Raw genomic sequence first — 24,182 nt, 5'->3', positions numbered from 1 at the left:
GTTTACATTTTTTGTTGAAATATAAGATTTATTGAATTAGGTGAGAGTTTTAGCTTCGAATCTTGCGAATGCCGAATTCGATATTAATTCATTCTCGCACCCTTTTGTGTAAATATATCGTTAATTGTATAGAAAAATAAAATAAATCTTAAACTAAAATTCAAAAATTCAAAAAAATAAAATAAATTTTTTAAAGTTAGTTTTGATTTCTTCACTTATATTTTCTTTTGCTTTTGTATTTTTTTATTACAAAGGTGCTTGACGCAATCACTTTGGAAATTGACACAATTTCGTGCCCCTAAATCTCAAACAAATCTATATGACTATGTGCCTTTAGTTACTTGTGCACGCAAATTACTTGTGGGGTATTTTGCTTCAGCTGCCTTTATTGAATAATCATTTGATATATTTATTGGCTAGTGCTATTAGTGGTGGATCCAGGAAATAATATTAAGAGGGGTCAGTAAGAATAGCGAGCACATCGATTAAATTTTTTTTTACCAAAAATAGCATGCATATTGTCATTTCATCGAGTCTTTGTAGGCTTAAAGTCATTTAGAAAGGTATACTGCACACCTATTAATGCTTCATTTGTGAGGGTAACTGACATGTTCTAAGGCTGCTCTCATATGAATGCGTAACAAAGAAACAAACTTGTCATGAACACACTAACAATGTTTGATATCATTGCATCCCATTAATATGTTTGTCCAAGAATGATGATGCTTTGTTATTTACTGAGATCACCATTTCATTCACTCTTCTTTCAGACATTTTATCAAATAGTTGGAGGGCATATATGAAGCCTAATCTAATCTTCAAAAGGGCAGCACCCAAGGTATCCATAGACATTCACCGAAGTTCGGAGGGTCAACTCCCAAGGTATCTATGGACGTTCACCGAAGTTCGGGAGTCAACTGACCCCCTGCCCCTCAATGCATCCGCCACTGAGTGCTATCCACACACTCATTTTAACTTCTCACATATCACTCTCAATTTTTGATCGTCGTATTGAATGAATTGAAGAAGATCAATGACAAAAAATTAACAAGGATGTGTGGGAGGTAAAGATGAGTGTGTGGGCAACACAATCATATCTATTTTTCTGTTTGATTTTTGCAGCACTAGTACGTTCCTATTATTTCTTGGGTAGTGCTATTCACACACTTCTTTTTACGTCTCATATACTCTTGTTAATTTTTGTTCATTGATCTTCTTCAATTCATTCGATCTGATGATCGAAAATTGAGAATAACGAGTGAGGTAAAAATAGGTGGTGTGCACCGGCCTATTTCTTTTATGCACCAAATTTTAGTGGAAAGCTTACCAACCCCATTTTATGATTGGATGTTATTGGTATGTGTTTGGTAGGATATTCGCAATGGATCTCTCATGTCTTTTTTCTTTCCCCCAAATCCATATCTTATTAGTTATTTCCTTACATTAATAATTGGATTGGGAAAATTTTAACTAGTTTTATTTCTACCCAAATTCAAGATGGCCCTCGTATTAGCGTCACAGTATTTATAAGGTCCTCCTTGTGGCAGAATTTAGGGAGGCAGCTTCGCCCTTATATATGGACAGTCGGACAGGATTTGGCCAAATGAGTTGCACAAACAACCACCAAAATAAAGTAGTCATTAATCGCATTTGAGAGTTGTATCACGGCTGATTTTGAGCGTCTGCATTTAGCATCGGTATCTTTTTAAAATGTAAAACCAATGCTTTAGGGTTTTTATATATCCTAAAAGAAGCAATCTTGTGTTAAGCTAAGAAACGTGTTACTGACAAAGAAATTAGACGATCGAAGGTATATCTAGATGAATTCCAGACAGTAACATTTAAATAAAAGAAGTTATGCTTATGATGCTAGTCCTGAAATGTTTATTGGTAGCAAAATGCAGTAGGGTTTTTAATACCAACTGATGTAATACATAACATGTTTATTGGTAGTAAAATGCAAAAGGCACAAACCTTTTAATACCAATTGATGTTCAAGATGAACGAAAACATAAGCAAATTAAATACCACAATATCAAGATATGAATTGGTATCTCTAAGATCACTATCCAAATAAAATGTTAAGTTGTTGAAAGTATGGCACGATTTAGCATAAAAATTGATATATAATTCTGTTCATCCCCCTCGCTTTCCTTTCTTTTTAGTTTTTGAATCAGAACATGCGATGCAAGTAAGAAGCCATGAAAGGTACATATTGTTCTCTTCATCCCACTTCCCTTCCTTAAGGTATGCATTCCCATCCTTAATGGTATTACAATATCTAGCCATGCAGTTTCTGTGCGTACCTTATCACACACACATATTTATACATCCACGTGATTCATGTCGACAATCATTGAATATACCCAAAAAGATGTTTTATTTTATTTTATTTTATTTTATTTTTTATGTATTGCTTGTTATCATTCATACAACAGATCTTTAGATCCGATCGATGATAATATATCGATGCATGTCGAAAAATGAACATCCATGTAATTTGCTATGCCCAAAAATGCTTATTATTTATTATTTATTGGACACGCATGTTCTCATTGAGGCATATAACATGATTAGGTTTCGATGATTTTAAACAAATTCGACAAAAGAATTTAAAACAGAACTTTGAGACTGAATCCTTGACAAGAAGAAAATTTTCAATGTAGTAGAAATACTGTTCGACATCAAGTGTAATAATATAAATGGTTGAGATTTTTTTTTTAAATATACAACTAATTATATTATGATACATTAGACCGTGTTTTTGATACACTGAAAAATTTCTCATTGACCAGGCAAAGCTGACGCTGACGATGCCGAAAACTTTTGGTTCTTGACCTACTTACAACAGTATAGAAAAAACTAAACAAAAGTCTAGTGAAGATAATGCATCATTAACTTTGCAACAAGAAAAATTAAAAACAAAATTTAGGGGAATTTATGGATAAGTCATGCGCCCACTACCAACCACCGCTTCTTTTGAGAAGGGGGGTTGGTGAAAGCAAAACGAGAAATTCATAGGGGTGTTGGATCTTTGCATGGTATTTACTCCAAATTATTATATTGATAATAGCGGCTGCAATTTCTCCAATTTGAGTCTTACATTTGCATCTAAATACATGTATCCGGTTTTAGGCAAACAACCTGCGCGAATGACTGTTGTTAACGAAGTCATATTTTGAATTAATTATTTTACACAAGTGATCCTCTATTACAGTGATGAAGAAGAGTATTGCTTTTATACCACGACGTGGGTTCAAATCACGTCAACTCCTAATCTAACATCTAATCTAACAATCTATCGTTTGACATTAAAAAAAAAAAAAAAATTATTTTACGAATATTCCAAGCACTGCAATTTTATTAATCTTCCCCTAAAAATTATCCAAGCTCAAATTAGACCGATGATTAGCTAATTGTGGCAATCTGATTGAAGTTAACACCAACAAAATTCATGACTTCATTCTAAAGTACTATGATTTTGTGATGATCTAATTAACCAAAACATTTCCTTAATTGTAAAATGAAACATCCAAGGTTGCCACTTGGGGATGAACTAAAACAACATCATCAAAAAAATGAAAGCATTTCAACAAGTGGTAAGTAAGTGGCCAAGTAGTAAGGGTGCGGACTGCTACTCTCCAATAAACAAAAAAATGTGAAAGGTTTCAGGTTCGATGCTTTGAGCTGGTGGGTCTGCTTGATTATAGCTACGGATAGGGTAAAATTCCCCATAACCTCTCGGACTTGAAATGAGTGGATAACCGTGACTCATCACCAGTATTTCCTTACAAAAAAAAGAGTGGTAAGCAAGAAAATTAAAGAAACGTTCACTTTAAAAATATAAAAAAATATAAAAAAAAAACCCAATTTATCAACTAATTTCTTATGAGAGAGAGACACCTAACGAAACTGTGGACGAAGGATCTTATAGGGAGGTTGGACAAGACTACGACTTCTTATCCATTGACGGATGTCATTTTTTTATTTTTTTAATACATTTGTGTATGGTACTGAAGCGTTGTCACCAACCCATTTAAGTTTTTAGCAATTTGTAGGCCAATGAGAATGTAAAAGACTGACCAATGCCATCAAATTGGTGAGATTAGATCTTCATCTTCTTTCCAACCCCACCACACCCACTGGCCCCCTTTTAATTTTTTAATTTGTCTATGACGACAGACGACATACGACATACAAACAAATTCTTAAATATTCAATACTTAAATAAGTCGTCTTGTTTTTCTAAGTCAACAAACGTTTAGGCCTCGACGAGAGGATTAATTTAGCTAGGACGATTCATTATATTTGAAGATATTTGAAGAGATTTTAAAGAAAGTAATGGATGATAATTTATTTTATTTTATTTAAGTTGAAGATTACTCATGAAGAAAAGTTGTTCGTTTTAATTTTACTATTTTTGTGGAAACTAGTAAGTATATATTTTCTTCACGAGTAACTTTCAAATTCGACAAAATATGAAATTTCATTAATCTCTTCTTTCAAAATGCTTTCAATGTAATGAATAGTCTTATCCAAGTTAGTCCTCCTTATCAAACGAGGCCTTATGGTGAAATATATGCTCTACAACTATAACTAAAAACCCTCACTTTTCAATTAAGAATTCAATAACACCTGTGAAAAATATATAGGATTGGCAATGATACACTTAGCGTAGAATTTACATAAATCTATATATGTTAGGATATGAGGATCCATGTTTTTTATACATGTTTTTGTGGAGTCGATTTCGTAATGTATTTTAATGATCCAACCATTTATCTTTTATGTCTTACCTCAAAGATCAGGTCTACCCAAAGTCACCCAAATTTGTAACCATATTACCATTGGATTAAATTTAGTGTTTCTTTATAAAACCGCATTTGTCCATTTTCTTCACTACAAATAAATATCTTAATAGTTTTGGATTTTCTAATTTTTTTTTTTTTTATAAGGATGCTCTATGAATGATGTATTAAAATATAAACGGTTTGAATTTTTGAAATACGTATTATGAAGTGGACCTTACAAAATGGTTGTCAAAAGCATATGTTCCTAGAATCTAACCACACACGCACGAACTGTTGGTAGGTAAATCAAGTTGGATTTACATCAATCGTAGCCCAAGGCAAGGTGGATTGATTATGAATTTGGTTATGGAAGGCAGCTCAACCATTGGAACAGTCAAGGAGCGTATAACCACTATGGAAACCAGCAGTAGAAAGGCAATTTTGACCCACCACAACCATAATACCAACCAAACCCATGGAGGGTTGCTCACTAAAAAGGGTAAAGAGACAAGGAAGGGGGAGGTGCAAGGCAGTGAGTGAAGGTTGAAGAAGAGGGCGTAGAGGAAGAAGGAAAAAGGGTTGTCGCCGTTCCTAAGAAGTAGCAAGGGGGCCGGATGCTTGGAGAAGAAAAAAATTAGGGTTCAGTTTGGATCACATGAGGAGAGAGAGAATATGGGCGATATTTTTATTTTGGAAATACAAGTCCTTAAAAATGGCTCTTTATTGCTATTGTATGATTTTCTATTTCATTCAATCAAATTAAATCAGGTGACTTATACTCATGTGACATACTTTAGAGGATAACATCGTTATTTTCTTTTTTATAAGCTCTTGACGTTGAATATGGGTGCATAACTAATAGCCTATTTACCCTCCAAAGTAAACTACTATTTTTTAAAAAAAAATATTATTATACTCATTAAAAATTGTCAATTTAGCTTCACATCCACATCTCATGACTTAAATTGAGGAAAATTTTGATGAATAGCTTCAAATCGTACAGCATGGATTTTAGAATTTAGGTAGAATTGTTTTACATTCAAAATATTTTAGAATTTATGTAGAATTGTTAGTACTCTATTTAAGGGAGAATGACAATTTGGTGAAACATCCAATATAAAAAAATAAAAAATCCTTATTTAATTATAATTAAAAAAAAAAAAAAGGAATGATGGGGTGATCCATAAAATATACCATTTAAAAAAGTTAACTAAAAACTTTGAGAATTGAAAAACTCCGTGGGATAGTTGTGTGTGTGTGTGTGTTTTTTAATCAATTTTTAAATGACAATTTTGTAAGAAAAAAAAAAATAGAGCCGCCCGTGTGCCAGTGTGCTAGTTGAAAAGTAAGGCAATACAATTATATTCTAGCTATTGGCAAGAACATTGCCATAAGGGAGGCATGCAAAACTCAGAAGTCATAAGACGCCGTTGCCTAAAGAATAATAGTTAGACGATGATAATGGCCAACACAATGTCCATGCCAAGTAGTATTCCAAATGCATACGATCGAACCTCCCAACTCCCCAAAGATCATTGCTTATTGGCTATTTCGAGAAGTCTACATCCTCTCTTGTTGGAGCACAAAGGTATAGTTGTCCATATACACCGGTGACAGAAGTGCAGAATTTTTGTAGAGTCTGTATAGGCGTTCTTTTCGCCATTTTAACTTGGGGATTAATTTTCAGTAAACGTTACCTTGACTTTGGGATGATTTTTCTTATAGAAAAAATGACTGAGATTAGTTCTATACTTGTTAAAGGTCAAATGTTCAACAATTAGTATTTTAATTTTTCTTAAAACTTGTTTCAATATACAACGATAGTTTCACTAAAGGGGTGAAAAATTTAGGCTAAGTCATACATTGTATCAGCATAACAATTTGGTGTATATTAAACTCTCCATTGACAGAAGTTTGACCTAAAATTTTTCATTGACAAGTAAAGAACAAAAACACTATAGCTTACTATTAGTAACCTTTTTTTTGGGTTTTTGAAGAGAAAATTATACTGATTTTGTTATAGGAAGTGATTTTCACACATCTCTTTTAGCCTCTTACACCCTTGTTTAATTCTAGAAGTTGATTCCGGTTAATTTATTCAAATTAACGACCATAAATAAAGAGACGTGTTTAAGAAGCTTAAAAGGGTGTGTGAAAATCACTTCCTTTATTATAATATAAGAGCTAATACAAACATCAAAGAGCACATTCTAGAAAAAAAAATCCGAGAGGTTGTCCTTAATCCAAAGAGACTTCAACAAAACATAAAAGGCGAACTTGGCCAAAGTAGTTGTCACCATACTGGTGAATTGAGGAGTGAGATAAGCCTGAGATTAAGTACAGGAAATCATCCAAGTCTTGGAATCATCAACACCCAAACTTAAAAGATTGAGACAACACTCCAAAGCCAAAGGAACTTAATGCCTAATGAAAAAGTCAAACACTTCATGAATTGGCACATGAGAAATTTTAAGGACAAAAACTTCAATATCACAAGCAAAATGACACTCTTTGACAATGAGCAGAGCCGGCCGACTCCAAAGAAGACCTGACAAGGAACCAACTAATGTCCATACATACCAATATGAACTTTGTGTCAACACCATCAACGAAATTACTAGAAATTGCGGAGTAGACCTAGGAGGAGCTGATAGCTATCAAGATTAAAAAAAGAATACTGGCACAGTCTTTATATTTATTTTTGGCCTTCAAGGAGTTGTACGAGATGGAAAATCTCATGTACGGTTCTATCATTAGTACAAAAAAACACTTTGCGCGACACATGTCCTTCGTCGCGCAAAGTCAAAAAACGTCGCACAAAGTCAAAAAACGTCACGCAAAACTTAGACCAACGCACCTTCGTCACACGCTAACCATCACGGCAAGGCAGTGACAGAAGGGTTTGCGCGACGAAGAAGAAAATGCGTCGCGCAAAAAGGCTTTGGGCGACGTAGCCTACGTCGTGCAAAACCACTTTGCACGATGCGTGTGGCTAGGTTGCTTAAAGAGGCTTTGTGCGATGTAGGTTGCATTGCGCAAAGCCTTTTTGCGAGACGTAGACTGCATTGCACAAAGCCTCTTTGCGCGACGCAGGGACATGCGTCTCGCAAAGTGGCTTATGTGCCTTTGCGCGACGTAGGTAGAATCTTCGTTGTGTGAACCCTTTTTTTTTTGTTTTGGTCAAAAATATTATTTTTAAAATTTTTAATAAATATTGTAATTAAATTCTAAACAATAATTAATTAACCAAGGTAAAGTATTTAATTATAAAATATATGAAAATGTACATACAAGATGCCCGAACAAAAAAAGAAAAAACTACAAGTAGTATTCTAGGTTTGATACATCAGCCTATTGGGTATTGGCATGGCGATGTGGCTCGGAGGTTGAAGGTGTAGCAAGATCAAGTACTAGTAGTAAGATTTGGAGGTCGGATATCTGTATGGCTCGTACAAGGTATCTTACGTGCCTGACATAGGCCTTCATCTCCTCGCCCTGGGTTCTAATCTGCTCGCCCTGGGCCCTCATCTGCTCATCCTAGGCCCTCATCTACTCGCCCTAGACCATAAGCTGACCCTTTCGGGTTGTCACTTCCTCCTTCAATGCACTGACCTCTGCTGTGTTCGATTTGGAAGAAGAGGCACCAATCTCACGAACTCGCGCTTTCCCCATACACCGAACAACCTTGCCATGACGACGATCGAAGTTCTTACCCATGACATTAGTCAGCAGCTGAAAACCTGCATCCTTGGGTACTGTGACGTCCTCGATTGGGTCTTCGGGGGAAGCTGCGATGTTGCTTCTTGGAGAATAGCAGTGCGCTATTCCACCATAGCAGCCTGTAATAATAAAGAAAAAAAAACATATAATGTTTAATAACAGAATATAAATAATATTTGAACGATTCATACATATAAGAATAATAACAATTACATATCCTTACAAGAAGCTGCTCAGCGGTCTCATCACTAGGTCAAACGTAAACATCCATGAACATGTCGATCTCTGGGAACTTAGAACCCTCCTGAAGAAAAAAACATTAAGAAAATTTTATTAATCAATAATTATAAATAAATTGTATAAATTTTCAAATTGTAAAAATTAATATACTTTTACCTGACATCGTGCCTTAAGCCTATATGAAAAGGGCTTCGAACAGGAATGGTGGAGAAGTGTCTTTGACTCCCGAGCTTTCTGGCCAGCTATAGATTTCTTCTGTTAAACACACAATATACATCTTAGTGTGACTACTTGAAATAAATTAATAAAGGAAGCTTAACAAAATAACTAAAACAATAATAAATTATTATTAAAATATTATGTACATACCGCAAATTTTGGGTCCGTAAAATGTTTGTAGAGCCACTCCCAATCCTCCGGTCGATCCTACAACTCAGTTGGGCAACCATGTAGGCGAGCAAACTCCGGATCATCCCATAGCTTAAAATGCATGTGAAGATTGTTCTTCTAATGTTTGTACCGAGTTGCCAAGGTCTCTTCTAAGTAGGCCATGGCCTTAGGGGATATGTCCTCAAGATTAAAATTGACCTACGAATATGAAAAATAATAAAATAAAGTAAGAAATTTAATAATATTAAGATAATATATTTTGGTTTTCAATATTTGTAAACAAAATTAAAAAAATGATAAAGGCAAAAAAATTAATATACTAACTGACAACTTTTCTTGCACCAATTTTTTCGTCCCCTCGGGAATTTCTGCCCAAGACTCCCACTACATAGGACACTTTTGTTTAATAACAACACCACAGCTACTAGCTACGCTTCTATGCTGCTGTGAGGTAGCCCTTCCACAATGTTGCAAGTCATACTCAATCTTGATCCTGAAGCCGGTCAGACGTACGCTCTGTGCCTGCTTCAACATTCGACTAGGCCCCCTGGTGTTTTTTTTAGCTGGCCAAAAATAATTAAATGGTGAAAACCCTAAGCTTAAATTTGTACAGAAATTTGACATAACCTCCCCAAATAGTATAGCATTTCCCAAAACCTTAAAACAGTAAAATAACAGTAATTCACAACCCCCATCACATTTTCACAATCCAGCAAATTTTCACCATAAAAAAAAAAAATTTAAAATGAAAAAAAAAAAATACAACATAGTGATCGAGAATTAGAAAAGAAAAAAAACCTGGCTGGGAGGCCTCACCCTCGACTCTGGATGCCGAGGAAGTGTGATCAAAAGGCTCCGGCTCACGGCGGCGCCGATGAGGCTGTCGTGCAATGTGTGGCTGAACCTGACATTGATGATGTCGATGAGACGGGTACCTAGGACGCTGTAGGAGTAGCCTCAGTAAGGGGTGTAGGCTCCTCAATCAATGGAGCACTCACGCCTGAAGCAGTAGATGCTGATAATGCAAGAGGCTCATTGGTCACACTCCGACGATGAGTGATCAATTGCGACATCTATACACTTTTTGAACCATAAAATTATAACATTAGAAACTAATCATTTCTTGCATTTGAAACTAATCAATTAGCAGCCAAAGTAATAAGTAAGTAGGTTACCAACATTCTTAATTTCAAAATAAGAGGAACTACCTATCCATTTTCATAGCCAATAAAAAAAAGTGCATCAAGTGAAACAAAAAAGAATGGGTAACCCAACACTGGGATTACCAAACATTGTAATCAATCAAAGGTACCAAAACTTCATTAGACTAATTGATATGATCAAAGTACCGTACAAAAACAGTTTACTTTGTACAATTCATTCAACCAGACACATGACCATAGAGACTAACTAGTAAACAGGTAGGAAGGTAAAAGAAGAAACTCCAAATGTTGTTATCTGACGGAAACAATATGTGGTAGGTAGCAGTTAATTGAAGAGAAAACATCTAAGTAATCGATTCGATTTGGTGAATCTTCTATAGTATGGTTGCACTAAATATGCACATGCATAGAATCTACTATTAGCAACTCCTTTGACCATATGATTTTTTCCACTTGTTAAATATCAAGAGAAACACTGGCCTGGACGAGCATCTCTACTATGTTTGATATATTAAGTTGCACCCTTTGGACCTTTGAATATGTCCTTGGGTAACAACTCAACTAGAAAGTCTATCTTTAACCCTAAAGTATCTTGAACTGGAATTTGAAGATGTACGTAATAACCAGAATAAAAAATGTTTCAAAAATAATTGATTCAAGATAATTTATTAACAAACAGTTCTTTACTAAATCAAAAAGCATCGAGATTACTATTCTATTCCTATATCTCTGCCTAGATCAAAACTTTAGTTTCATCTTGAAGAATAAGTTTCCCCTTCCTATCCTATGATTTTTCTTCACCACACTAAGACCACCTATTCATACTGAAATCGACGCAGCGTGAGATATTAAACAGGGAAATCCAACGAAAACCCTAACCTAAATCCATTAGAAATCTGGAATCCATCATAAATACATCGAAAATGTCACCAGGGTAGGAATGTTCCTAGAAAGGATAAAGTTAACTTTCTTGTAAAAACTGTAAGGATACATATCTCAAGCTTACACTTCATGAATTGTAGGGTGTGATAAAGAGATTACATTAATGTGCTATATCGTCAATATCTTAAGCATTTCATAGCATCATGTTTCAATATTACATATTTGACGATATATATTAAGAAGCACTATGTTGATGATATTAAACTTAGAAAAGTGCACCAATTAATTAAAATCAGAAATCGAAAGAACACACAAAATATCATATGCAAGTTCGTTCATAGCCTTGTTAATATAAGCTAGACCTAACAACATACGATATCCTTATAGCATAAGCTTAACCAAGAGTGAAACTTTACATAGATATGACTACTCCTATCCCTTTTCTTTCAGTTTCTACAAGCTTAAAGGATAGTAGTTTCCTAAAAAAAAAAAAAAAAAAAACTAACAAGAACACCTAATTCTTCAAATTCCACTACCTTCTTGCGACATTCTTGGCTCATGTTTCCGTGGAAACAATAAAGGGATTTTCATTCAAATAAAAAGCAAAAACACCTAAATTATCAAATTCCAAAACCTAGTTGCGATTTTCCTAACTCAATCTGTTTCGTTATATGTTGAAGGATCCGTTTGCTAAATTTACACAAGTATAAACCAAACCTTATGTTGAAAGAACACCTAAATTCTCGAGCCTTTCGTCAGTAAGGTTGACATGCTCTTTCCCAATATCTGGAGAGTATCCCAGAATAGGAAGGCTCAGCAAATATGCAACTATTCAGAGAGAAAATTTTAACCAAATCAATATGAGAACCATTCTCATAAAGTGGAAAATGGGATACAGGGTACACTTAAAGCTTTCAAGAACACAACAGCTTAAAAAGAATAGGAAAATTAAATAGTACAAATGATGAACTAATTTAAACTGAGACTTAAATTTAAGTCATTTTTCAGTACGAGGGATGAAGACTCAAATTCAAGTTATATTTTCGGTGATCTAGTTATGTAGTTAAGAACTTTGATATCAAGCAAAGTAGGAAACCCATTAATCCATTTAAAAAGCAAAACTTAAATTACTGATATGGTTAAACTAATCAAACTATTATAAAAGTTAAAATAGAATAAGAAATGGAAATTAAAACTTTGATATCTATTATCTAGATGCAGAGATACCAATTAATTAACCCATTAACTTTATCTTTCTGTAATATCAAATCAGATGTTTCCATTGCAGATGCAGAAGTACCTGGAGACCGTGGTGCAAACCTACCAAACTGGAGATGCAAGTTTGTATTTGCCAGAGAACTTTAACTTTATCAAACAAAAACGCTAATAAGAAACGTACTCAAGTGGAATGCAAACCTGCCAAACTGGAGATGCGACTTTGTATTTGCCAAAGAACTTGCACAAATTGTACAATCAGATGAGAGTTAGACGGAGTTGGAGACGGCTTATGACAAGAGCTGGAGTTGGAGACTTGCACAGATAATACACAAAACACACATACAGATCAACAAAATTGCAAAAACTTCAGACAATCAACTCGAATCACATCACGAAAAAAGCAATTTGACAAAAACCCAACATGCAATTTGAGCCTAAACCCTAAATAGCAAAAACCCATCAAAAATTAGAAACCCTCACCTTGATTTTGGGACTTGATTCGCATCGGCTTTGATATTCACGTGGCTGCCCGTCGTTTAGAATGACAGGGTAGTGGTAGTGGTTGGATTTGAGATTGTGAAGAGGAAGGCTTGCAAAGAGGAGAAAGATGTCTACGGGAAGGAGAGAAGGAGAGATGAGCGAGAGGGAAGAGAGTGGTCTATACGGGAAAAAGGGAAAAAGGGAAACGAGATGTCTACGGGAAAGAGGTCCAAACTTGAAAAATTGAAAAAAAGCACATATTTTTAACTGTTGCGGCGCCAAAATTATCATAACTTGTGCGATGTAGGTATACAATTTGACGTCGTGCAAAGTGGTTTTGCACAACGACCACGTTAAGGCGTCGCGCAAGGTTTTTTTTTTTTTTTTTTTAAATTATTATAAAAATTACTGAAAATACGACTTTACTCCTTTCAAATTCAAATTTTTTTTACATAAACACCACAATAATATATTTTTCTAGCCAAAACCCACAATATTTTTTTTTACATATATATCATTCAATTTCTTAAGTGTTATAATTACAAAATAAATAAATTAAAATCTACTTAGTAAATATATATACCATTGAACTTGATGGGAAATGCATTGTACGAAATTAGTTTCAACGATCCAACCGTCAAACTTGTTTGTATATGCTTTGAGATCGCATATGCCAAAAACTGCAAAAAACAAACATTCAGAGATCAAGTAACAGGACAAACATTTTCGACGGCAATAAATGAAAAATCATGATTTAACGGTTATTTTAACTCTGATTTTGATGATTTTTTACATCTACATTCTTTAACCCTATATGAATACAATAAATTAATTCGATCGTCAATTTAAAACATTTACACAAGTGGATACCACAAAATCTTTATGTTATACTTGATTAAAGTATAAATAAAATCTAAGTGTTAGGGAATCTATCGTTTTAAAGGGATACGCATTGTACGAAACTAGTTTCAATGATTCAACAGTCAAACTTATTTGTGTATGCTTTGATATCACATACACCAAAAATCGTAAACAAAAAGCATTCAAAGATCAAGTAACGGGACATACCTTTTCGACGGCAATAAATGAAAAATCATGATTTAACGGTTATTTTAACTCTGACTTTGATGATTTTTTACATCTACACTCTTTAACCCTATATGAATACAATAAATTAATTTGGTCATCAATTTAAAACATTTACACAAGTAGATACCACAAAATCTTATGTTATACTTCATGAAAGTACAAATAAAATCTAAGTATTAGGGAATCTATCGTTTTAATGGGATACGCATTGTACAAACTAGTTTCAACTATCTAATCGTCAAACTTATTTGTATATGCTTTAGAGATTGCATACACCAAAAATCGCAAAAAACAAACATTCAGAGATCAAGTGACGGGACAAACCTTTTCGACGACAATGAATGAAAAATCACGATTTAATGGTTATTTTAACTCTGATTTTGATGATTTTTTACATCTACACTCTTTAACCCTATATGAATACAATGAATTAATTCGATCATCAATTTAAAACTTTTACACAAGTGAATACCACAAAATCTTATGTTATACTTGATGAAAGTATAAATAAACTCTTAAGTGTTAGTGAATGTATTGTTTTGATGGCAAACACATTATACGAAACTAGTTTCACCAATCCAACCGTCAAACTTGTTTGTATATGCTTTGAGACCGCGTATGCCAAAAATCGTAAAAAACAAACCTTTAGATATCAAGTAATGGGATAAAACTTTTCGACGGTTATAAACAAAAAAGCACAATTTAACGGTAGCTTTAACTCCGATTTTGATGATTTTTTAGAGCTACACTACTTGACCCTATATAAATACAATGAACTAATTCGATCTTCAATTTTAAATATTTGCACTAGTGGATACCACAAAGTCTTATGTTATACTTGATGAAAGTATAAATAAACTCTAAGTGTTAGTGAATGCATCATTTTGATGGCAAACGCATTGTACGAAACTAGTTGAACGATCCAACCGTCAAACTTGTTTGTATATGCTTCAAGATCGTGTACGCCAAAAATCACAAAAAACAAACATTCAGAGATCAAGTAATGGGACAAAACTTTTCGACAGTTATAAACGAAAAAGCATGATTGAACGGTAGTTTTAACTCCGATTTTGATGATTTTTTTACAGCTACACTGTTTAACCCTATATGAATACAATGAACTAATTTGATCGTCAATTTAAAACGTTTACACATGTGGATACCACAAAAGAAAAAGGCAATGCAAGAACCCCTAAAGAAAAGCAAAAGGATAAAGAAAAAAAAAAAAAAAAAAAAACTTTGCGCAACGTAGGTACACCTGTGTCCCGCAAAACAGCTTTGTGCAACGCATGTCTTCGTTATGCAAAGATTTTTTGTGCGGTGTAGGTGTACCTATGTCACACAAAGTTGTTTTGCATGACGCAGGTGTACCTAGGTCTCGTAAAGGTTTTTTTTTTTTTTTTTTTTGCTTATGAGTACAAAATAAATAAATTAAAATCTACTTGCTAAATATATATATACCATTGAACTTGATCGGAAACACATTGTACAAAATTAGTTTCAACGATCAAACCGTCAAACTTTTTTGTACATATTTCGAGATCACATACACCAAAAATCGCGAAAAACAAACATTCAGAGATCAAGTAACAGGATAAAATTTTTTGACGGTTATAAACAAAAAATCACGATTTAACGGTTATTTTAACTTCGATTTTGATGATTTTTTAGAGCTACACTCCTTGATCCTATATGAATACAACGAAATGATTTGATAGTCAATTTAAAATATTTACACAAGTGGATACCACAAAATCCAATCATGTTAACAACTCAACAACTTAAGATAATTAAAATCCTTCAACTCAACAACTTAAGCTTTTGTTTCCCTAAACCTATCAAAATCCTTCATACTCCTAGTCATTCATTCTACTCATTCAATTGTTCAAAACCAAAACTCAACTTGTTAAAAATAAACATTGGCAAAGATAACTAAAGAAAAACATAAATACACAAAAATAAAAAAAACCAAACATAAATGTAATCAATAAATAAATAAATAATTAATCAAATAAATACAATACTTGAAGGTGAAGATGGTGAGGGTTGAGAGAGATAGAGAGTCTGAAAGAGAGTGAAAGAGAGAGGTTGAGTGTGAAGAAAAAGGCCCCTGTGTGTGGTTATTTTAGAAAAAAAAAAAAAGTCATCGACTTTGTGCAACGCCACCTATGTCGCGCAAAACAGCTTTGAGAGACGCAGGTTCAACTACGTTGCGCAAAGCTGTTTTGTGCGATGTAGGTGCACCTGCGTTGCGCAAAGTTGAGAAAAAAAGCGGTAAAGCATTCTTGGTTTGGCGTCAAAATCTTGCACGACGCACAAAACGTTGTGCAAACATACTTTGCGTGACGAAATTTGTTGCGTCGTGCAAGTTTTCGTTGCACAAACATGTTTTTGTACTAGTGTATAATAGTGATGGTAACAACAATAGTATCACCGACTATAATTTTCTAACAGTTAAAGTACAACTAATATTGCAACACAAAATTAAAATGCTCATTATGAGAGACTCACAAATAATCTCATTAAAGAGATGCTCATAAACATAAATACTAATATGAGAAGAAACTAAGAAACTAAGAGCAAGTGGCCCTTTACCACAATGGTGGAAATAAGTTGAGCCCTTACATGATGACGTAGGTTCGAACTTCGTCGGTGGCTAATCTAAGATCTAATCTATCAAAATCTATTGTTTGACAAAAAAAGAAGAAAAAAACTAAGAGAAGGAGAAGAGAGGCTGCCACCAACCCCAAACCAGAGCAAGAAGCCAGCGATGGCTATAGTTTTTTGAATTAAAAAAACTTTTAAGATTTAATTTTATACTTAGTTAAACGGTCAAACATGATCAACAAAAATTAATCGAACTTTGAAGATGAATTCCGGCTTAAACACAACACTGAGGACATTTACTTGTTGAACGGTCGAATGATTATAATTGTTGTTGACCGGTCACGTATTGTATCAAATACTTATGTTACTTCTTGGTGGTCACATTAAACTATAGTACTATTGTAAAATTAAAAATAACACTTTACTAAAATAATATTTCGATTACATTAAATTGCAAATAAAATACCACTGTAATAGTATGAAAACGAAAACTCTAGTAACAATATTATTGAAAATCAAATACTACAACGTTAGTATTGAAATGGCATACAACAACGTTAAGATTCGAAGTACTTCGATTATATTATTAAAACTGAACACAGAATAAATATCAATTTTGAGATGAAATTTCTGGACTCCATAGTCAAAATCTAATACACGTGTTGTGCTTTTTCGTCAATGTTTCTTGTATTTTCATATTTTCTCCATTAAATTCGTAGTTAATTCGAAAATATTTGTTCAAAAAACAAAAAAACCCAAAATGTCATTATCATACTTGTGTTTTCTTGACTAGCTAGGAGTGTTTTTCCCTTCATGGCATTGCTAGGAGTGTTTTGGCTGATTGATCCACCACAATTTTTTTTTTTCTTTCTACTTTTCTTTCCTTTGGCCTTTTATATACGGTAAAGTTTTGATAATTTAATGCCTGATAAATTAATAATTTTAGTTATAAATATCTTTGGTTGGTTTTGACTTGGGATAGCATGCTAAATTAATAGTTCGTTAAACTTATAGGATATTACATTATAAAAAATTCATATAGATCCCACGCAGCATACAAATTAATAATTTCATGATACATACTGCTTTTGCTTGGTTAATAAAATAGAATAATGTAATACATTGAATAATGTACAATCTATTTTTTGCAAAATAAGTAGATTCGTAAATTTTACTTGGTAAACAAATAAAAACAATTGTTAGTTCGTAAAATGAGACACTAAATACACTGTACAATATTTAAAATGTTAAGAAATGACTTGATAAAATAATAAGTTATTAATTAATTAAATATTAATAAATTATTAGTTTATTGATTGTTTAGTATTTGTTAAATTAATAAATCTTCTTTAGTCCCTAGTCTATTTATTTACCAATAGGAATTTTTTTTAGTGAGGATTCTAAGAATTCGTAAAACATGTCCGTTCATTGTATATCGTGCGGTCAGTTTTAGTCAAGTATTGTTTGTATTTAATTTTAAATAAAAAGATTTAAAATGATTTCTAACCGCATGATGAACGATGAATGTATATATTTCACGGATTCTTAGGATCCTCACAAAGAGGATCTGGCGAGGTTTCGGATTTATTTATTTATAAAGGTTTAACTGTAATGAACTTGAATTGCACAGGTGGTGGTTTCTCCAAAAGGACAAGGATTGTTTGCCCTCCCGTGCCTTCCTATTTGTGTGGTCACGGTTAAACCACGTCAATATTTTATATTACTATTCATTTTTGTCTTATTATCTCTATAAAAAAAAAACAATATAAAATATTGACGTGGTTTAACCGTGACCACACAAACAGGAGAGCACGGAAGGGCACTAGAAGTGAGAGGGCAGACAATCTTTGTCCTCTCCAAAATGGGCATGCGACAACGTCATCATCAATTCGGAAGAGATTTGTTCACTCATAATTTGTTGGATTTGATACAATTCGCAATCAAAGTCGCAACAGGTCAGTAGAATCTAGCCTCGTATGGGGCAAATTGACTTTTTTACCCTTTGAATGTTTCACACGTGGTAACAAAGATTACCAAATGTTAGATAGAACCATAAAAACTTTACAAAATAAAAAGAAATTGGCTAATTATAAAAGTTCAAAAGAGTAATCAACTAAAACTAAAGTTAATAGAAAAACCGGCAACGCATCATCGACGACCTCTTATTATAATGGAAACTCACATGGTCTTCATAATTCACAATTCACACCATCGCATTACACAAACAGAATAACATATATGGTTTCATGGTTCAAATCAGTTTCTATCATTTGAATATCCAATAACAGAAGGCAAAAATTTAAATAACTAAAAAAAAAACAACCCAAGAATTGGGTCGTTGAAAATGTGATTGAAGTCTTGACCTAATTGAATTGAACATGCATGCATGCAGCTGTGCTCTAACTTAGTCTCAACTCTTTATATTAGCAAATTGCAGGCTTCATATGGCAGCGAGCTAGCAAGCTCAAACCTACAAAAGAAGAGGGCTACACACTCTTATATAAAATTTCTGTTTGAATCTTAGGTAATGAATAGTTAAATTGAATTTATCCAAGTTCGTTTTTTATAATAGTTAAATTGAATACTGGTTTTGTCTACTTCTAGAAGCAGAGATAATAGATTAAACTTCAATTGTTTTTTTTTTAGAGACCATTAGGTAACTATTTCGTTTTCACCTTTTATTTATTTATTTATTTTTTTTTTTGCAAATGAAAACTGAAAATTCGTTTGTTAACTACTTTTATTAAAAAAAAAATGAAATTGAAACACCAAATTTTGAAAACTCAAAAAAGTGTTTGACTTTTTGGTTTTTCAATTTTCATTTTTCTGAAATTTGAAGGTAGTTACCAAATGAGTTTTCAAAAAGAGTGAAAATAAAAACTGAAATTATCAAACGGCCCCTAGATTTTCATGCTTTCTAATTAGGGGTGTGATATTCACAGATTCCTTTTTACTTCTCACACACCCTTCTAATTTTCAGGTGTCCAATTGGATGAATTGAAGAATATCAAGGGACATAAATTAACCAAGAGCGTGTGGATAGCACACCCCTATAGTTATTGCAAGATTGTTTAAGAAAATCATGGTGGATATAATTCAATTAGGTTTGTTGAATTGCTAATTAAAGTGCAAGTAATTTTATTTATTTATTTTAACAAACAATATTATCTACACGATGGAGGAGGGTGTGAGCTTAGTCTCACAATATACTAGCAATAATGTGGTTCAAATTCGTCTTTAGTGAGAATCGAACCTAGGACCTTTCACTTACAAATGAAGATGAATACTATTAGACCATAATGATCGGGAGCTCGGTACGTATGACCAACGATCGAGAAATCATTTGTAAGCGCTTAATGCATGCCTCTGCTAAGCCGTTCTGGGTGTTAACATGGGGTACTAGATGTTCAACTTCAACCCCAACCAACATGCAATAGTCATCAAAAGTTTTAGATGTGAATTCTCCAACATTATCTAATCAAATAAATTTAATCAGATAATTAGGGTGGTGAACCCTAAGCTTGATAACCTGAACCAACAGTTTGGAGAATGCAACGTTCCTCGTGGACAATAAGCACACGTGTGACCAACGTATGGAAGCGTTAACCAAAATCATAAAATTTCTATATTGTCCGCAGGGAGGGTGAGTCAATTCACAAATGTCCCCCTAAATCTTTTGTGGAAAAATAGAAGGATTCAAATGAATATTGTCATAAGAAGGCTTAATAATAAGCTTTCCTATAAAGCATGTTTTGCATGCGATTCCTTGAATCGAACCTAAATCTCGGGTTAGTGGATGCCCATGTGAAGATTTAAAGATACAACGCATCGTTGTTGGTCTAAGGTGTCCCAAACTTGCAAGTGCACAAGATAGTCATAATATAGCGTCTTACAAGTCTAAGTATCGTTCCCTTGAGGATTCTAATTCAATCTCCAATTTGATAAACTAAATCAAATCTAATTATATCAAAGACACACAAACACAAAAATTTAAACCCAAACAACGAACTAGACTCGATCTTAATTAATAATTCAATAAAGATGTGAAGAGTTTGTTGCAAGTGATGAAAAAGTTCAGGGATTTGGAATCAACCACAATCAATCTAGTTTAGGTTTCAATGCATTCAATGGATCTTTCAATTATTTAGACCATAGTTTTCCTTAATTGAATGATTCTCTCGTAGAGAGATCGTATATCCTAACATGCAGTTTATCCTAATTAAGGCATAAATTTAACAAGTAAGACTCTTTACGCTCTAGAAAACAAGGGAACCAAGCAAACCATTATTCTTTGTCAAGCAATAATTTAATTTACCACACTTAACCACAAGAAGCTGATTGAATTATATTGCTAGTTCAGCCTCAAATTCATCTTCCAATCTTACTAGATGCAAAGTCCTAAGGTGATCAATCAAAGAACTCAAACAAAAAGTAACAATTCAAACAGTGATTAAGAATTCATCTAAAAGAAACTAGAAATCCAATGAATAACATTAAAAACCATAAATATCCATGCTAAGGGCATCATCCTAACCCTAGAAAAAGAGTTAGTTACTCATAGAATACGAAAACATAATTAGGAATCTTAAAAACATGAAAAACTTCCGAAAGATGAAGATGGAATAACAAAGATGGCCGGTGGCTGCTCCTTCTTCGAAAAATACGCAGAGAATTCCCCCCAAAATAACCCCCCCCCTTTTTTTCTCCTTGGACTCCCTTTATATAGTAGACAAATCCTAACATAATTAGGTCTTGTGATATCCTTTGTATTGCATGACTGATGATGTGGCGAATCAACTTCCCAATTAATTACTTCAAAACCATTTGAAATAGGATTAAAGTTAGTTAAACATGTTCTATCTTGGGCTTTGGGCTTTGACTGAATGAATACTTGAAAAACCCAACAGACTTTGCAATTTCCGCGTAGACTTGGCTAACAGACGTCTTGTACGAAAATCTTCATAACATCATTTAGAAAACTCAAAGTCACAAATTGTAAAATTCTCTGAAATCTAACTTCCACATCTTTCCAATGGTACAAGGCTCAACCACTGGTTCATTATGAGGAAATACAGTTTAATCCGTAAAGTTGACTGATATGCATAAACAGCTTATGCTTCCAACATGCCAAACTCATTTCAATAGCAAAAGTGCTCATTTTTTTTCTTTCTTCCTCTTCACTCTTCAAATCTAATAAAAACATAAAACTAAGTGAAACAAACTAAATTCACTCAAAAGCATAACAAGAATCTAAACAAAAAAGCATTAAAATGTATGCAATATTGATCGTATCAGCAGTCCCTGAGGTAGGGCTGGCCACGTAGTGGGTTTATATAAGGCATATGGTTGTAGTATACAGACCACTCGGGATACGTTCCATATTCTCTAGAATACGCTTCTGATCATATTCATAGAAAGTGATGCACAGAAATTCAACTCCATTTTCTACATAGGTTTCAAAGTGGTAATTATTGTCTCGAATGTCCTTGAAACTCAACAATGTTCTTCCGGAATGTAGAGAATAAAGTGCCTCAGCAATGGTTAAGATTATATCATTGGACAACATTATATGTGCCTTACCGTATCCTTCAACAAGTTTGATGGGCCTGAGAGGGTTATTAGAGGTGCATTCTTAGGTATGAAGTTAGTGAAATAAATGTGTTTGAACGGTGTGCGTGGTTGCATTATCTACCAGACAACTAACTTTCTCACTAGTCATACCTAGAAATAAATATTAATTTGAATCGGCCACATGCATAAAAGATCTAAAAAACAAATATCCATTCAAAATAATTTAAGTATTCAAGGATGGTAATTAAAAAAACTTAATATCCAACAACAAATCACCAGCAAAAAATCCAAACATAAAGGAAAATTGTTCAAACTTAAACAAAAAACAAGGGGTGTTCGGCCACTAGGTGGAATTCGGCCCCTAGTGTTCTAAAATTCAACTAAAAATAGTTCATGTCTAAGGTTCTAATCTTCCATAGGGGTAATAGCCTCTTGAAAGTCATAAACCTTCATCTTGTTACTCTCCAGTTCATCCACTTGCACAAATTTTGATTCAAACTTCTTACGACGAGAATGATATTTAGCTCCAACCTTTCAGGGGAGCACGGCAAACATGGGACCAATGGTCTTTTGAACCACATCGGTAGCACATGTCCGCATCCATGGTGTCAGGTTGCCCTTATTCTTGAAATTCGAGGCCTTGGCAGCGAGGTTAGGACACTTCTAAGCTCAGTTTCCTCCCTTAGATGGGCCTTGGCTTTGTTGACCTTGACGGGATGGCTTCTGGCCGATCCTACCGCGCCTATGTTGGCGTTGGCGTTGGTTTGTGCTATAATGTGCTTTAGGCACAACAGTCGCCTTAGTAGGTCAAGCTTGATGATTCTTCATTAACAGCTGATTATGCTTTTCAACGAGAAGTAAAACAGAGATCAAATCTGAAAACTTAGTGAACTTCTGAGTTTTATATTGTTGCTGCAAGACAATATTGGTGGCAGAGAAGGTCGAATAGGTATTCTTCAGGATTATATTCCTTCACAAACTTCAAGTCTTGAAAGCACAGATGTTGGCAGTTATGTCTTGCTTCAGGTAAGAAGATGTCATTTTGGTGATCGAAGCGATTAGCCAAAGCAACCCAAAGTGCTTGTGGATCTTTCTCATCAAGGTACTCGGTTTGCAGTGTATCATGAATGTGTCTTCGGATGAAGCCCATTGTAGTGGCTTTCTCCGCTTTGCCAACCAGGTTGTTCGTCTCATCTTCAATGGTGGGACGCAAATTCTTTGCAGTAAGATAGAGCTTTACATCTTGGACCCACTTGAGGTAGTTTCTTCTGAAAACCTCTAAAGCAGTGAAGTCGAGTTTGTTCAATTTCAACATGTCACTATCACAAAATAAATGGACAAGAATGTGGTTAGTTTAATGGAGAAAAAAAATCAATCCATTCACATAGGAGTAGAACATCAGGTTCTAATAGACATATATTGGTTTAAAGTTACATGAAAAAGCTTCGGGTTTTTCATGGGTGATGTTTTTAAGGAAAACTTCAAGTTTGCAAACAAGGCATGTTTCTAGAAACTTCAAGTTTTGAAATAATTATGAACTTCAGGCTTATATGTTTTTGCAGACAAACACAAATATATATATATATATAGAAATATGCAACAAGAAATATACAAATAGATCTTCTGGTTTAGAATTATAACTGAATTAATTATTTGGACTTTGGCCAAAACTTAAAGTGTGGGTGAAAAATTATAAAACCCTAATTATCTAAAAAAATAGGTAATTAAACTTGGGGCCCAAAATGAATTGACCAAAACATACAGGTGGGCTAAGTAATTATGGCTGTGCGGCCCAGGCCTAAGAATTGGGTTGGGATAGGTACTGGTAGCAAGCCCAAGAACAGAGGCCCAAAAAAGAATCTTTAATCTGGTGCGGCGAGGAGTACATGAGGGCTGCAGGCCCTATACGGAGGTGTGCTATGCTGCTTCGCAGCATACCTGTACTCGAGGGATGCAATCATATGCGTGGCAACATATGGGAACACCAAAGCCATGAGGGGCTATGATTAGGTGCATTCCGGTACAGGTGCAT

General features: G+C 34.0%; 1 long non-coding RNA gene across 1 annotated transcript; it reads right to left on the bottom strand.

Moving 5' to 3' along the window:
* Positions 1 to 8,028: 8,028 nt before the first annotated feature.
* Positions 8,029 to 9,389, bottom strand: LOC125468952. The gene is made up of 2 exons (XR_007251297.1): positions 9,120 to 9,389; positions 8,029 to 9,005 (listed from the first exon to the last, which is right to left on the bottom strand). It is a non-coding gene; the product is annotated as an uncharacterized LOC125468952 (long non-coding RNA).
* Positions 9,390 to 24,182: the final 14,793 nt, after the last annotated feature.

This window comes from the organism of the source record quoted next, unplaced genomic scaffold (genome assembly GCF_019419815.1).
Source record: "Pyrus x bretschneideri cultivar Hongxiangsu unplaced genomic scaffold, Pyrus_bretschneideri_v1 Contig4, whole genome shotgun sequence".
Classification (NCBI taxonomy): domain Eukaryota; kingdom Viridiplantae; phylum Streptophyta; class Magnoliopsida; order Rosales; family Rosaceae; genus Pyrus; species Pyrus x bretschneideri.
This window is presented reverse-complemented; position numbering and strand designations above follow the sequence as displayed.